General features: G+C 31.3%; 1 long non-coding RNA gene across 3 annotated transcripts; it reads left to right on the top strand.

Annotated features, from left to right (window-relative positions):
- Window positions 1-1,706: 1,706 nt before the first annotated feature.
- LOC118034398 (uncharacterized) lies at window positions 1,707-5,070 on the top strand. Of its 3 annotated transcripts, none has more exons than XR_012168649.1 (4): window positions 1,707-1,946; window positions 2,348-2,542; window positions 3,405-3,685; window positions 4,053-5,070. It is a non-coding gene; the product is annotated as an uncharacterized lncRNA (long non-coding RNA). The 3 variants fall into 3 exon arrangements; XR_004685018.2 differs by having other exon boundaries at window positions 1,708-1,946; window positions 3,405-3,584; XR_004685017.2 differs by lacking the exon at window positions 4,053-5,070 and having other exon boundaries at window positions 1,714-1,946; window positions 3,405-3,850.
- Window positions 5,071-13,806: the final 8,736 nt, after the last annotated feature.

Raw genomic sequence — 13,806 nt, 5'->3', positions numbered from 1 at the left:
TATTTTGGCAAGCAAACTTTTTTTAGTTTTGGTATGACTCATAAATGAGTAAAACAAAAGTATTTTTTAAGAGCTTTTTTATTTGAAGACTAATGTCATCTGCTATAATTTAGATGTCATGCATATCAAAAAAAATATTGCAATAACATTTTTAACATGGACATGGACATGTAAAGAAAAACAAAAGGATATATAAAAGCTAGAATGAATCTAACTTTGTAATGTGACAATGAGAATATAAAGTTGGTTAATGATTAGTTATGTGTTGCTAATCCCAAATACACATTTGTATTAGACAAGGATGCATAACTATTTATCTATAAATGGTTTAAGAATTTATGATTTTATGATGAATATACTTTAAAAATAGATATAGTAGTGAACTTGGGGGAATTCGGATTGTATAAAATTAAAAAAGTTATGATTATCATGTGTTTATGCAAATTCTCATTCCAATTACTTATAGAGATTTATTGCCAAAAGAGATATGAAATGCACTTGCAAAATTGAATCACATTTTTAAAGATATTTTTCCAAACAAGTTGTATATTTAACATATTGAGCAACTTCAAAATAACATTATTAAGATAATTTACAAACTTTAAAATGATGTTTATTTCGTTATTCGACTCAAATAGAGCATCTACCTATTGATGTAGTGTATGAGGTACAAGTTGGAGGTCTTATACAATGTAAATGAATGTATCCATTCGAAAGGTTAATGATTACATACATCCTTAGTAATTGTTCATTGTCTTTTTTAAAATATTTAGTTATTCATCTTCAATTACTTGCATGCAAATACTTGTTTAATCTAAGTAAAAGGTTAAAAACAAAGTACATATTAAGGCTTTCACATGCAAGGTTTATATTTTTAAAGAAAATTCAAGATTTACCTCATATTATTTTGAGTTTCTCTTAAGAACAAGAATCAACTGCATTTCTAGACATGATGATGATGGTGAACTACTTTCAAGTGAAAATTTATTAATATTTTTACATCCTAGATAACCATTATCGAAGATTTATGATAAATATTAAACTCAGACAAGCATATAATTATATGTTATTTAGTTGTGATCAATTGACATCATTTGTTTAGTAAGTAATGATAATAATGGTGAACTACCTTCGAGTGAAGATCTGTTAATATTTTTGCATTTTAAACAAGCACATTGGTATATATTATTTAGTTGTGATGAATTGACACTTTTGTTAAGTAAATTTTATAATTATATATTTTTAAATAATTTTCTCTTATATTCTCTTAGAAAATAAATTCAATTAACTTCCTTATTGTTGAAATTATCAATTATTATAATTCAAATGTTATTAATTCAAATGTTATTAAATCACAAATTTACTAATTACAAGATGAATAATTTATAAAGGGTTGAAAATAATTATAAATATTTAATAATTTGTAAATTTTAAATTTAGATTTAATTATGTTTTGTCTTTTACCATTAATGGCTGTCAACTTTAACCGAGCCAATTCCATTAGAAACTTTGAAAAATCATTAATGCCAACAAAACTACCAAAGATATATTTAAATTTTTAAACATTTCTTTATTTCATCATTGATTGCATCCGCAATAAAAAGCTCAATTTCTGATGGATCACTATTTCATCGCTTTAGCAATCCCAAAACCACGTGTCTCGCCAGCTACGAAATCCTTAAGAGACAGGTAGCTGCTCTCATTACGTGCCACGTATTTCTTAACGATCCCAACCGCCAAAAGAAGCAAGGAAAGCCTTGTTTGTTGATTTTGCCTCCCTTTCTCTGCTCTCTGTTCCACAGTGTTTCCTTTGAGACCTGTTCTTAGGAGTTCAAAACAAGAACAAAGTCAGCAAACCCATCAAAGATAACCAGAAAACAATCTTTGGCTTTCAAGACTAACTGCTTTCTCTTTCCAGCCTTCCCAAAAAAATCATTGGCTTTGAGGTAAAATCTCTCTGTCTGTACTGTCTTTCTTTCTTTATTCTGTTTAGAATCTTCAATTGATTATATTAACATACATAGATGATAGATATCGATGCATCAGCTTGTGTTTTCTTTTTGTTTGCAACTGTGATTTGATTTCTGACGATTTGTCCATTTCTGCATTTATTTTTGTGCTTTATTTTTAGATGATTTGTTACAGGATTTTTCCCCCGTTATTTTTTCTTCTTTGCTTTGGTGAATGCTTTTATTTCTCTTCGTACTTACAACTTGCCATCCTTACGTTCATGGTGACTTCTCCTTTACGTTTTTTGTGGGATTTGAGCCTAAGAATTTGAAAAGTCGATTAAGTAATTTGGCGTAATTGAAAGAGTGATGAATTCTATGTTTGTTTCTGTTTTCAGAATTCCGAGTGGATCAAGTAGAGATGGAGAAGAGAGTGTAATTAGGTGTTCAAAAGAAGAGCAATCCCATTAAGAAAAACAAGAAAAGGTTCCTCGAGAAAATTGTGGACTACATGAAATCTGATTCTTACATGTTTTCTCCTTTCATCTCGACACCACATATTGCTTCAAAGACCAGCTCTTCTTCTACTACAGGTAATATCAGTTCCAGTCCTGTTTGATGTTTCAGTTTCTAGAAGGATGCTCGAACAACAATAGGCTTTTTATGTTACCAGCTTTGTCTATTTGATGTTTCAGTTTTCAAATAATTAGGTTTGAACTTCTCTTTTATTTCATTTTCTCTTGGGAGTGTTTGGATGTTTCTCTGGGAAATAAACTGTTTTTTTTTTTTTAATGCATGAGCTCTAGGCTATCAAGGCTTTCCTTCAAATTTCTATTCTTCTTAGATTCATATTGCTGGCTAGCAGAGGCTATTTATCTGTCAAAAGTTATTATATCAATGGAGTTGACCATTGAAAATTAGGGAGTTAACTTTATGTAGCACCGTAATCCTTACATATTTTGAATTTTGTGATTATAATCCATTTTGCATTGGCTAATCGATAGCTTGCATTCTGCTCTCTTTAGCTCTAGCATCAATGAACAAGTATTGGACGTTTCCTATTATTAAGAAATTTGATTGGAAGAATAACAATGTGGAATAGTATCAACAAATGAATGCATGATGTACCAACGTGTATATATAAGAGAGGTATCAAAGTATCTCCCAGGTATTCAGAGTGCTATCCCGTTTTTTGATTCCATCTGAGCTTCTCAATAAATCACAGCCTATATATGCAAATTGCTTGTCCAAGAACTTTAGCTCATTTAACAACACTAAGGAGAGTTAAGGATAACAAATCATCCCAATCAATGGATTTTCCATTGAAAAACTTGACATTCCTTAGCAGCCAAAACGACCAAAATGTTGAATGTAGAACCAAGAGCCACATTTTCTTATGCATTTTCCCGTGAGCATGCATACTCCACTGCTGAAATAGGCCATCCACTGTTCTAGGCATCACCCACGAGCATCCCCACCAATTGAAAAATCTTGACCGCAGCTGCAGGACCTGTTGATAGTGAAGGAAAAGATGCACCACCGTCGCCTGATAATCACCACAAAAAGAGCAGAGGCTTGCTGGAAAATCAAGAACTCCAATGCGCCATAGATGCTCCCTTGTTTGAAGGTTCTCAGGTGCAGCTAATCATAGAAAAGCCTTCACTTTTGGAGAAGCTATTGACTTCCAAACGTCTTCAAATTGGTATTCTGATACAGAATTGATATGGACATGCAAGGTGGTTGTAGAGTGTTTGTGATTCACAATGACACTTTTATCACAGAATTATTTGAAGCAAAAGCTTAACCCATTTTTTTGTTTCTAATTTCATATCTCAAATTGATGTATGCTAGTGTATGGTTCAAGTTACTCCAGCTTCCAGACCATGGAACATTATGGTGTTTGTTGCATGTTTTCTTTCATTTTATATCTGCTAGTGCAACTCCACATGTTCTTGCATTATGTTCAAATAACAACGCCCTTGAACAGTGACCATGCAGCCTCTTTTGCCTGCTTTATCTCTATAATTAGTACAAAGCTGTAAGAGTGGATGGATCATGTTAGTGATGTATGAACTTACTCAGATATCATTCCAATTTTATCAGGTGTCTCTGAGGGGACAGGGCTCTGCTCATATTTAACCACTGTACAACCTAAGAGGTGATCTATATCCATGAGCAGCTTAAATGCTGAATCATTGTTAAATAACGACGCCCTCTTCATACTGCTGCAAACCGATAGTAAACCTGCAATGCCATTGACTTCTGTTGGGAAGTTCAAACGGCTGGCAACAAATTCTTTGTATGTTGGGAAAAATGCATCCCCGGCCTCAGGAAGACATCACTGTTGCTAAACCTGTTGTTCACCATCTGAACTATCCTTGTAGGTTTTTATGTGCTGGACTTTGTTTGTCTCTGCTCATGTAAATGGGTTCTGTATCTGCTCTGTTGTATCTGCTCTGGAAAAGATTTGATGGTTCAAAGAGCATTAATAAAAATAAAGTACTACGGGTTTCCATAGCGTTGGTTCTTGTGCTTTATTTATTTGAATCAGTGCTTAAAATGAAGCACCCATTGCTTGCTCCTTATACTATTGGCTACTATTAATTAGTTGCGAGTGAACTGAATCAGATTATAGCTTTTGATAAGCTATTTCCTAGAAATTATTATGAGTTTGAAATTCGTTGGGTTTCTGTTTATAAATCCTTCGAATAACTTTTGGTAGCCGTTAAAGAATTCCTTTCCTAAGGATCAATGAGGTCAGATGATTTTTTTTTTTCTTGGGGGGCACATGTTTCATTAACACAATAACCTGTAGTTATCACAAGAAATCTAGCATGATGTGATGGTTCAGTTCTGGTTTTTGCGTTAGTAGTTTTATAGAAGTTGAAGCAACTTTGTTTTCAAGTGAAAGATACTTCAGTTTTGTTTGAACCATGGATTCGGTTTGATTTTCTTGCTGCAAGGACCAGGTTTTGTTTGGCTTCATACTGGTTTCTTACTTTATGCATTTATTTATTTTTCTTCTTTTATCCCTTCACTTTGGAGCATAGAAATCATTGATGCTGTTAAGGATTGTACTGAAACTTCTGAGCCTTGTGATTTATTATGTCATTTCTGAGGTTGTTTTAATTTCAGGACATGCTAGGTACATTAAACAAAAATTACTATGGAAGTTTCAACCAGAAAATTAATCACGAAGGATAATCAATCAACTGTTGAGACATCAACTGTAACAGTAGAAGACCAATTCTCTGATCTTCCTGAGAAATGCATTTCTGGCCAGCAGAAGTTCGTGCAAAAGGAAACAGTGAAGCACATGGTCTCTCTTCTCTGTCAGGTTACTTTCTTATGCCACGTGCATTTTTCTTGTTATTTATCTGGGTTTCAGCCTCTGCTCCCTCTGATTTATGATCAATCTTTTTAGAAAAAACGAGGATAATTGGATCTTAAAGAACTGATTTTCAACACTATCCAATTATAAAGGGCTTGTATGCTGTTTCTTGTGTGAATTTTTTAGAATAACGTGGGCGGGACTGAGATTCAACTGTAGGAGGTTATGCGCAAGAAACTATCTGGTGGGATGCAAGCATATACATTGTTTCTCAAAGTTATTGGCAAAAGAATACAGCGCATTTAACATTATAATATATTGTTTCTTGCATTTAACGTTGATTTTTCTACAGCAGAAAACTTGCAGAACTCACAGTTCTCTACTGAGAAACAGCTTTCTGATCATGTTTTCTGTAAAATTGATTTAATGTCGCGGATCAGTTGCTTAATTTGTTCTATGTCAAGGGATATTGTTTGTTTTCCGTTGTGCTATTAGTTTCCTGAATAAAGCTCCTTGGATTATGAGAGTTGGTTTACTCTGGCCAGGGAAGGGAACGCATGATACGCAGCTACGGAAGCTTCTTCTTGACTGAATCTACAGGGTGTGAGTATGTGAGTGTTTGTTTTTTAAAATAATTTTTTACTTAAAAATATATTAAAATAATATTTTTTTTATTTTAAAAAAATTATTTTTAATATTAACATATCAAAACAATCTGAAAATATAAAAAAATTAATTTTAAATAAAAATAAATTCAAAATTTATCCAACGAAATATCAAAAAAGTATAAGTATGATTTTTATTTTTATGTGAAGTATGCAGAATGCAGAGCGTGAACTATGTTTTAAGATTCGGTTTGTTTTCATCATCTTGTCGGAAATGAGCACTTAATTCTATCATATAACACTCTTAGTTTGTGGAGCTCGAGTTTTCCGTGGATGTTTTCATGGTTGCAAGTGTCTCGACCTTCAAAATCTCAGGTCCAATTTGCTCAACTTAACATGATAAACAGTTAATATGTCATTCTGTTGATGGAGAAAGGAAGTTTGTATTGGAAATCACTAGAGAACTTAAACTACCAGTGACAGTACTCAAGTAGATTAGACGGCACAAAGTGTTCAGTATACTGGGGCCAGCAACATGTGTCTTGGAAAGTTGAAATGCCATTTGATCTGATTATACCTAGCGTTTACACAGGCCTGCATAATTGTGTACCACTGGCTGTAGACTTGATGCAAAATGAACCAAGGGTTAGGTATTAGAGATGGTGCAGAGGCAACATTTCTTCATAGGATAACAATGATAGAAATCTAAACACTGTTTTTGTTTTTCCCACTTTGTGCTGTCTGTATTTTTTTAAAAGATGCGTATATTATTTAAACGTTAAAATTTGACGGAAATAAAACCAAAGCTACACAATATCATATTATGACAAAAAACCATATATAGGATAAAGCGCAACTTAAAATAAACCAAAGCAAAGAAAATCACAAAAAACCCATCCGAATGAGCTGAAGCTAAACATTCCTCTACAAAACAAAACAAAAATTGCTCAAAAACATAATGGGAAAAGAAACAACAGCCCAGCTATAGAAAATTAAAAGCCAGGCAACAAAATCACTTGATCTCCGCACTCCTTGTTTAGCCAAGCCATCTACCATGTAATTACTTTCACGAAAGATATGTAAGAAGGTGATTGAACCAAAATATGCTTTCAGTCTATTAAGAAAGGAGAACAAATTATGATGCTTCCAGGGACAGCTGAGAGGATTATTCATCCAGCGAATAACATTGACAGAGTCAGATTTGATGATGAGGTGTTGATGGTGTAAGAGGCAATTAGATGCTGATAGTTCAATGGATTTGATAATAGCCCTTAACTCAACAATATTAGAGTCTAAAATACCAACTGGAATAGAGAACATACCGAGCAGATGGCTATGATGTAGAGAGCATACTTTGTGCTGTCTGTATCGCGATTGAACTAAGACATTGTTGCTTTTTGTTGACAGGATTGCATAGTGAATTATCATTACATGATTATAAGTGCAAGGCGATGCACATCAAGAGTTAAATCTGTGTCTTGTCAGTTTCAGAAAGCGAATTACCTTAATTCCCTCTCCATTAGGTCAACTACAGTGGATTATCCTCCTGAATGTTCGTTCAATTGCTACTTTCTTTCATGGCTTTTCCTTGTGGATTTGTCTGTAAGCATCATGGCTCCATCTCCAGCGCTGAACTGTACACTGAAATTTACAGCACGTCTCTTGCTGGTTTATAATTGCTAGGTACTGTGTTATAACATGGAAGTTCGGTTCTATGGAGTTCTAAAATAATAATAAAATAACATTGAAAATTTATATCAGATTATTAAATAAGGATCTTTCGACGTCGTTGTCTTATGTTATCATCAAGATTTTATTATTTCTTTCTAAAATCACTAGTAATGTAAAATAAGACCCCTTTGAGAAATTCATAATTGGGTTTTTTTACTCATGTCTATGTATGTTAATTTCTATTCATCCCATAATAATTAATACTAAAACTAATAAACTTAGATCAAAACACAGTAAATTATTAAATTGGATATTAATTATTTTTTATAGGAGACCATTGTTTTTTGCCTTTCGTTGATTTTGACTCTATTAAATGAAACAAGTTTACTCTTTTTGACAAAAGAAACTCTATCTTTATTAATATTATGACTCATTAAAAACTATGATACTTATATTATAGTATTAAAGTTAGTAGAATATATACTAAGCAAAAATTTTATCTAACATCTAATGTTTTATCGAGTTTTATTTATTTTGGAAACTATTAAAGAGTTTTCAATTATATCTATAACAAAATATAAAAATATTTTATATTATAATTTATCATGCTTTTAATTTTATATTTGATTATATATATACTCGAACCCTTTTTATTTTTTAATATTTGCCTGAACAATCTAAAAGTGGATCAAAACGAAATGATTTTTTTTTTGTACAATTGAGAATAAAATGCAAATTAAACATTTTAGGATAAAAATAAAATATAAGAACTAGTTGATATTTATTTCTATTTCATCAAGAAAGTAAAAAAAAATATTAATTTCTTAGTTACATTTATTTTATTAGAAATAATGTTATTACTAGCCTTAATTGAATTGATTTAAAATTATTTTATACTTCTTATTCTTTTATTCTTATCCAAAAATAAATTCAGAGTTGTGAGGATCGCTATTAGCTAGGAATTCAGTAGCTATGACCAGCAGTTTTCCGATATTTTCCCTCTAGGACCAGTTGTTTAAATGAAATGTGTGTTTGGTATTATAATTGTAAGGAGTTTTGTAAATTATTTTTTATATATGTTTTTAACACTAACATATCAAAATAATCGAATAACATTAAAAATATATTAATTTGATGTATTTTTCAAATAAAATAAACTTTTAAAATATATTTAAATACAGTTTTAAACACAAAATCAATCCAAAAATTGCTTTCCTGTATATAAGCTATACATACCAACATGCTTCTTTGTTTTTATATATAATTCAACAATGCTGTTGATCAGTGAAGCCCATGGGGGTTTGTTAAGAGTTTGTGGTGTGCAAACGTGTATGCATAAGATAGCATTCACTGTAGGACGACCACGGCCTGCATGATTTAAATTAGGTATTATTGTGCAATTATTTGCGTCAACCACTCTCCCGGCTGCCTGAAGCTGAAAATGAAAGGACACTGTTGCTGGTAGATTAGCTTTTTATTTCAACAGTTCAGATTCTTGAAATGAAGACAAAGAAGTCTATGCATATTGTTTTTAACATAAACTTGAATGGAAAGAATGTCTATTGTGTTTTATGTCATATATATGCTGTAAATCCTCTCTCTCTCTCATTCTATTGGAAAGATCTTTGAAGTATTTTATTTTATTTTCAAATAAATAACCGAGCAGTCCATTATTAACTGCATTTAATTATTATTGAGAATCTGAGATACGATTGGAAAAGACAGAAGAAAGGATTCATGAATATTGCAGGGACTCAATTGCTTGGGCGGCACCCCCCAACGTGGCATCATACTAACCATAACCATTGAAAGACGAACATGATCCCTGGAAACGACTGGCCAAGGCCATGATTGAAACATCCACAAGATGTTGAAACGTGAATCAGAACACACGACGAACTGGGTGGCATCATTACTAGCTGTTGAGATCCGTAGAAATTCATTAGGGTTTGAACAAACCCAACACGTTTGTTCTTCAGAGAAGGGATAGGCTCGAGAGAGGGCGTCTCACAGCACAGATTTGCAGTATAATATGTCACCAAAATGGTGCCAAAGGCATTGTAAACACAGGAAGAAAGAAAAGTCATAGCAAGAGAAGATGTGGCTTTCGATCCCACATGTTAATGTTGTTGTCTCCATCAAGAGTTTGTGTCCTCTGCACAGTAAATGGAATTGATGTGTTATTTGGAAAATTCCGAAAGAAAACATGAAGATGTCGTATGGATTAAAGACCCCTATCAACCCATGCACGTGTGTGGCATTAATTAGGCTCTCTTGTGGACAATGACCCCTCCCTGCAGCGGCGATGGCGCCCCCTCCCTGACGATCTTTATCCAGGCTAGGCTGGTTTATTGGTCATCTTCAATGCCTAGAAAAGGACCCTTTATGCTCGCATACGGATTTAATTTCTACAATATTGCAATCTTAATTTCAAGCAATTTCTGTTACAATTTATACAAATTCCTCAAATTGTTTTTATTACTAAAGATTAATATAAAATTATGTTATACTTTATTTAGCTTTTTAAGCTTTAAATTATTCTTTAATATCATATCAAAAATTTAAAGATCAAATGATTTTTACCTATTCCATTAGTATTAATTAGATTAATAAAATCAAATCAAGTGTAAGATTGTAGTAAGTTTGTACTAATTTTAAATTTGAAAATTTTTAAAAAAAATTTAAATTTTTTTGAAATAAAATAATGTGCTATATAGTAATATAAAATTGTTTCTTGCAAATTTAACCCTACAACTTAACTTTTTGAGCTAAGATTCTTCTTAAATGTTTTTTTATTGAATAAATCATGGAAAAAATCATAACAAAGTTTTCATTTTTTTGTACTTGGTCCTTATAGTTGTAGGTTTGTTTGTTTCGGTTCTCTAACTTTATTTTCTTTATGTTTTTGTCTCTAGGTTATGATAAGAGAGAGAAAATTATCAAAATAAATAAAAAGAAAAGAAAAGGTGCAAGGACAATCACATTATGACCATAGAAAAATATGAGCTTGGTGTCAATGGTTTATCTTGAATAAGAGAATTTAATGGAGGTGGTTGTGTTCTCTAACTATATAAAAAAAAAAAACATAAATTTAGTCCTAGCAAGGTTTTTTTTTTTTTTCAACTCCTTTTGATTTTCTTGTTTTTGAGTGATTAATTGTTGTTTTGGATTGGAAACAATTATTTCAAGGTTTTTATTATATTTTTTTGGATATTTTTAAATGAAAACAAGTTGAAAATTAGATTTGAAAGATCCAATTTGAAACACCTAATTTCTAGTCACCTTAGGTGATTGAAATTTAAACCCAAAGATAGCGCATTGCTTGTTAAAGTAGATGATGTATTGTCTTGTCTATTTAAGAAAATAAATAAATAAAACGGATGATGACGTATTGGCTGATCTATTACAAAAGGGAGTTTTTTCTTATTAAAAAGATAATTTTTTTCTTTAATTCAAGTTATTGGAATTTTTGCAAATGTCTCTTTTAATTGTCATTATCTTTTATCCAATAAACCATGTTGATGATAATAATAAAAAATATATATATAGTATTGTCAAAACAGAAAAATTATATGAATAAAAATAGGTAATTTCCATTAAGTATTTCTAATCATCATATTTTCTTACTGATATCTATTTTAATTATTGTAAAAATATGTATTTTAAAAAGTGTCATCACATCGTGTGCTCACTAGTTAAGGGAGCAGGATCATGGCTGGATTTTTTCGATTACGATCGGAATTTTCTAATTAGATCCAATAAGGCGGGCCGGATGCTTCACCTAGTGCCTTTGGTATTCATATTTAGCGCTCTATATATATATATAGCGTTAGATAAGGCACCATTTTGAAGATGTTAACATAAGCTAATTAAGAAATTTAACTCATATCCTCAAGCGGATAAGCTATCTTTTTAGTGATTCTAAGACATTTCTTTTTTGTTTCTTTACTAATAAGTATCGGAAGGCAATTATGCATATGATATAGTATTTTTCATTGTATCTATAGTGTTGTATTAGTTATTTTTAAAGTATTTTTTATTTTAAAATAATAATATTTTTTTTTCACGTCAACATATATTGTCATCATGTTAAGATGATTAAAAAAATTAAAAAAATAAATTTAGGCACATTTCTATTTATATATAGACCTCAATTTCCTAGAAGAAAAATTTGAGTAGCCACGCAAGTAGCACATCAAATCAATGCATAGAGGACTGCAGCTCTAGAAGTTTACGCAACTCGTTAGGGTAAAAGAAAGAAATTAATGGAAATAGAGTCCTCATCACTTGTCAGTTCATTGATCTTGGATGAGTTCATGCAAAGTTACTTACAGACATTAAAGTGTTAGACCAGAGCCTAAGACCATCCTCCGCTAGCTAGGAGATGGCGTCTCTACCAATCTATCTTACCTTTCGAGTACTGGAACCTGTTTTTTTCACGAGGGTTTCACTTTCATGCTCCTTTTCAAAAGTTTTTTTTTTTTTTTTTTATTATACATTAGTCTTAACGTATAGTATATCGGTGACTGATATGCCGAGGTCTTTATTTTAAATATATATAAAAATAAATTATTGATGCGATGTTAGTAATTTTAAAGAAGTGGAAAAAACGTAAACGACTCAGTTCGATAAGAGTAGCTTGTTTGATAATATGATTAAATAAAATTTAAATATTATAAACTTGATGTTGAAAATTAAAATTAAAAAAAAAAAAACTCGAGTCAACTAGGATTAATATACTAAACTCATGATATGACATATAAAATTAGAATGACCTTAGAAAGAAAAGTGAAAACATCATGAAATTTAATCCCTAACCAACCCAATATTAAACAATAAAATTGAAAAAGTAAATTAAAAAGGACCTAAAAAAACCAAAGTTAACTTGGACTAATCTTCAAAACTTGTGACCTAGGTCAAAAGCTAAGACTTGCCCCATATAAATCAAACTAGAAAAAATCATTAAACCAAATCCGCAGTCAACAAAATATTGAGGGGTGAAATTAAAAAAAACAAATAACAATCTAAACAATAAGGAACAAATTTGAGATAAAAATAAAATAAAACTGAATGTTGAGTGATGAAATAAATCAATTAAAAAATCATAATAAAAAAATCGAGAATCAAAGTTGATATAAAAATTAAATGAAATCAAATACAAAGGGACAAAATTTAAAAAAAAATCAATCAATCAATAAAATGATTCAAAAAATAAATGGTAATCAAATTAATGAAAATTAAATTTGATTAAAAACAAAATGACATGATACCATTTTTATTTTGGCAAGCCAGCATGATTTCTGAGAAGATGAGAGAGAAAAGCAAAAGGAAAAGGAAAAATGTTTTTAGATCTCAATTGTCACGCTTCTACCAACATGTGTCAGACCACCGAAAAAAGTACAAATAAATGCTTCCAACACCTCCATAGAAGTTGTCGTTTGGCTACTAAGTGACTCATCATTCACCACTTGAACATTATGGATATCTCTTACCCATTAAAGCCCGCGTTGCATACACCAACCTATTTGCTATGCCTATTTACACTAGTTCCTATATTTGACTTAGTTTTAATTGTGGTCTCATTTACATTAGGTTTTTATTTTCCAAAGGGTTCACCATTATAAATAAGGACTTGAGATACATATAAAAGAACATATAAATAGAGGGGGGGGGAACCTAGCAAAAGTAAAAGAAAAAAAAATAAAACACTTAACTACTGACAACCCCTCACCAAAAAACAATATCTCCATATAGATGTGATTTTTCTTCTCTCCCAATCAGTCCCTTCACTTAAACTAACTATCATTTTTTTGTTTTTTATCAAACTCATCTCTTCCACCACAACAACCTCATACAAACTCCTCTCCTCCACAATAACCATGACACAAACAATTGCAACCCTGCTCCCCTTTCTTGATTTCCTCGAACAATACTAGTCTTTTCTTAGTTCAATAAAACTACCTCTCTTCCTTATAAATCCAACACGACGATAGCAATTGTCATCTTAGTATATTGTTTATGTATTTTTGTTTGTTGTGTTGAATATTTAATGTCATATATATATGTTGAGAGCTCGACGCAAGATCAAGATCAAATGACTATTCTCAATTCTTATTTTTGGAGGTTGATTATTAAATATTTGAATTGGTAATTACGTGTTTATGTGAGGTCCAATACATGTTTTTCGTCAAAGTAAGGATGGATTGAGTCATCTTGAACTCAAATCCAAAACCACTCTTTAGTTTAAATT

This window comes from Populus alba, chromosome 18, assembly GCF_005239225.2.
Source record: "Populus alba chromosome 18, ASM523922v2, whole genome shotgun sequence".
Lineage (NCBI taxonomy): Eukaryota > Viridiplantae > Streptophyta > Magnoliopsida > Malpighiales > Salicaceae > Populus > Populus alba.
This window is presented reverse-complemented; position numbering and strand designations above follow the sequence as displayed.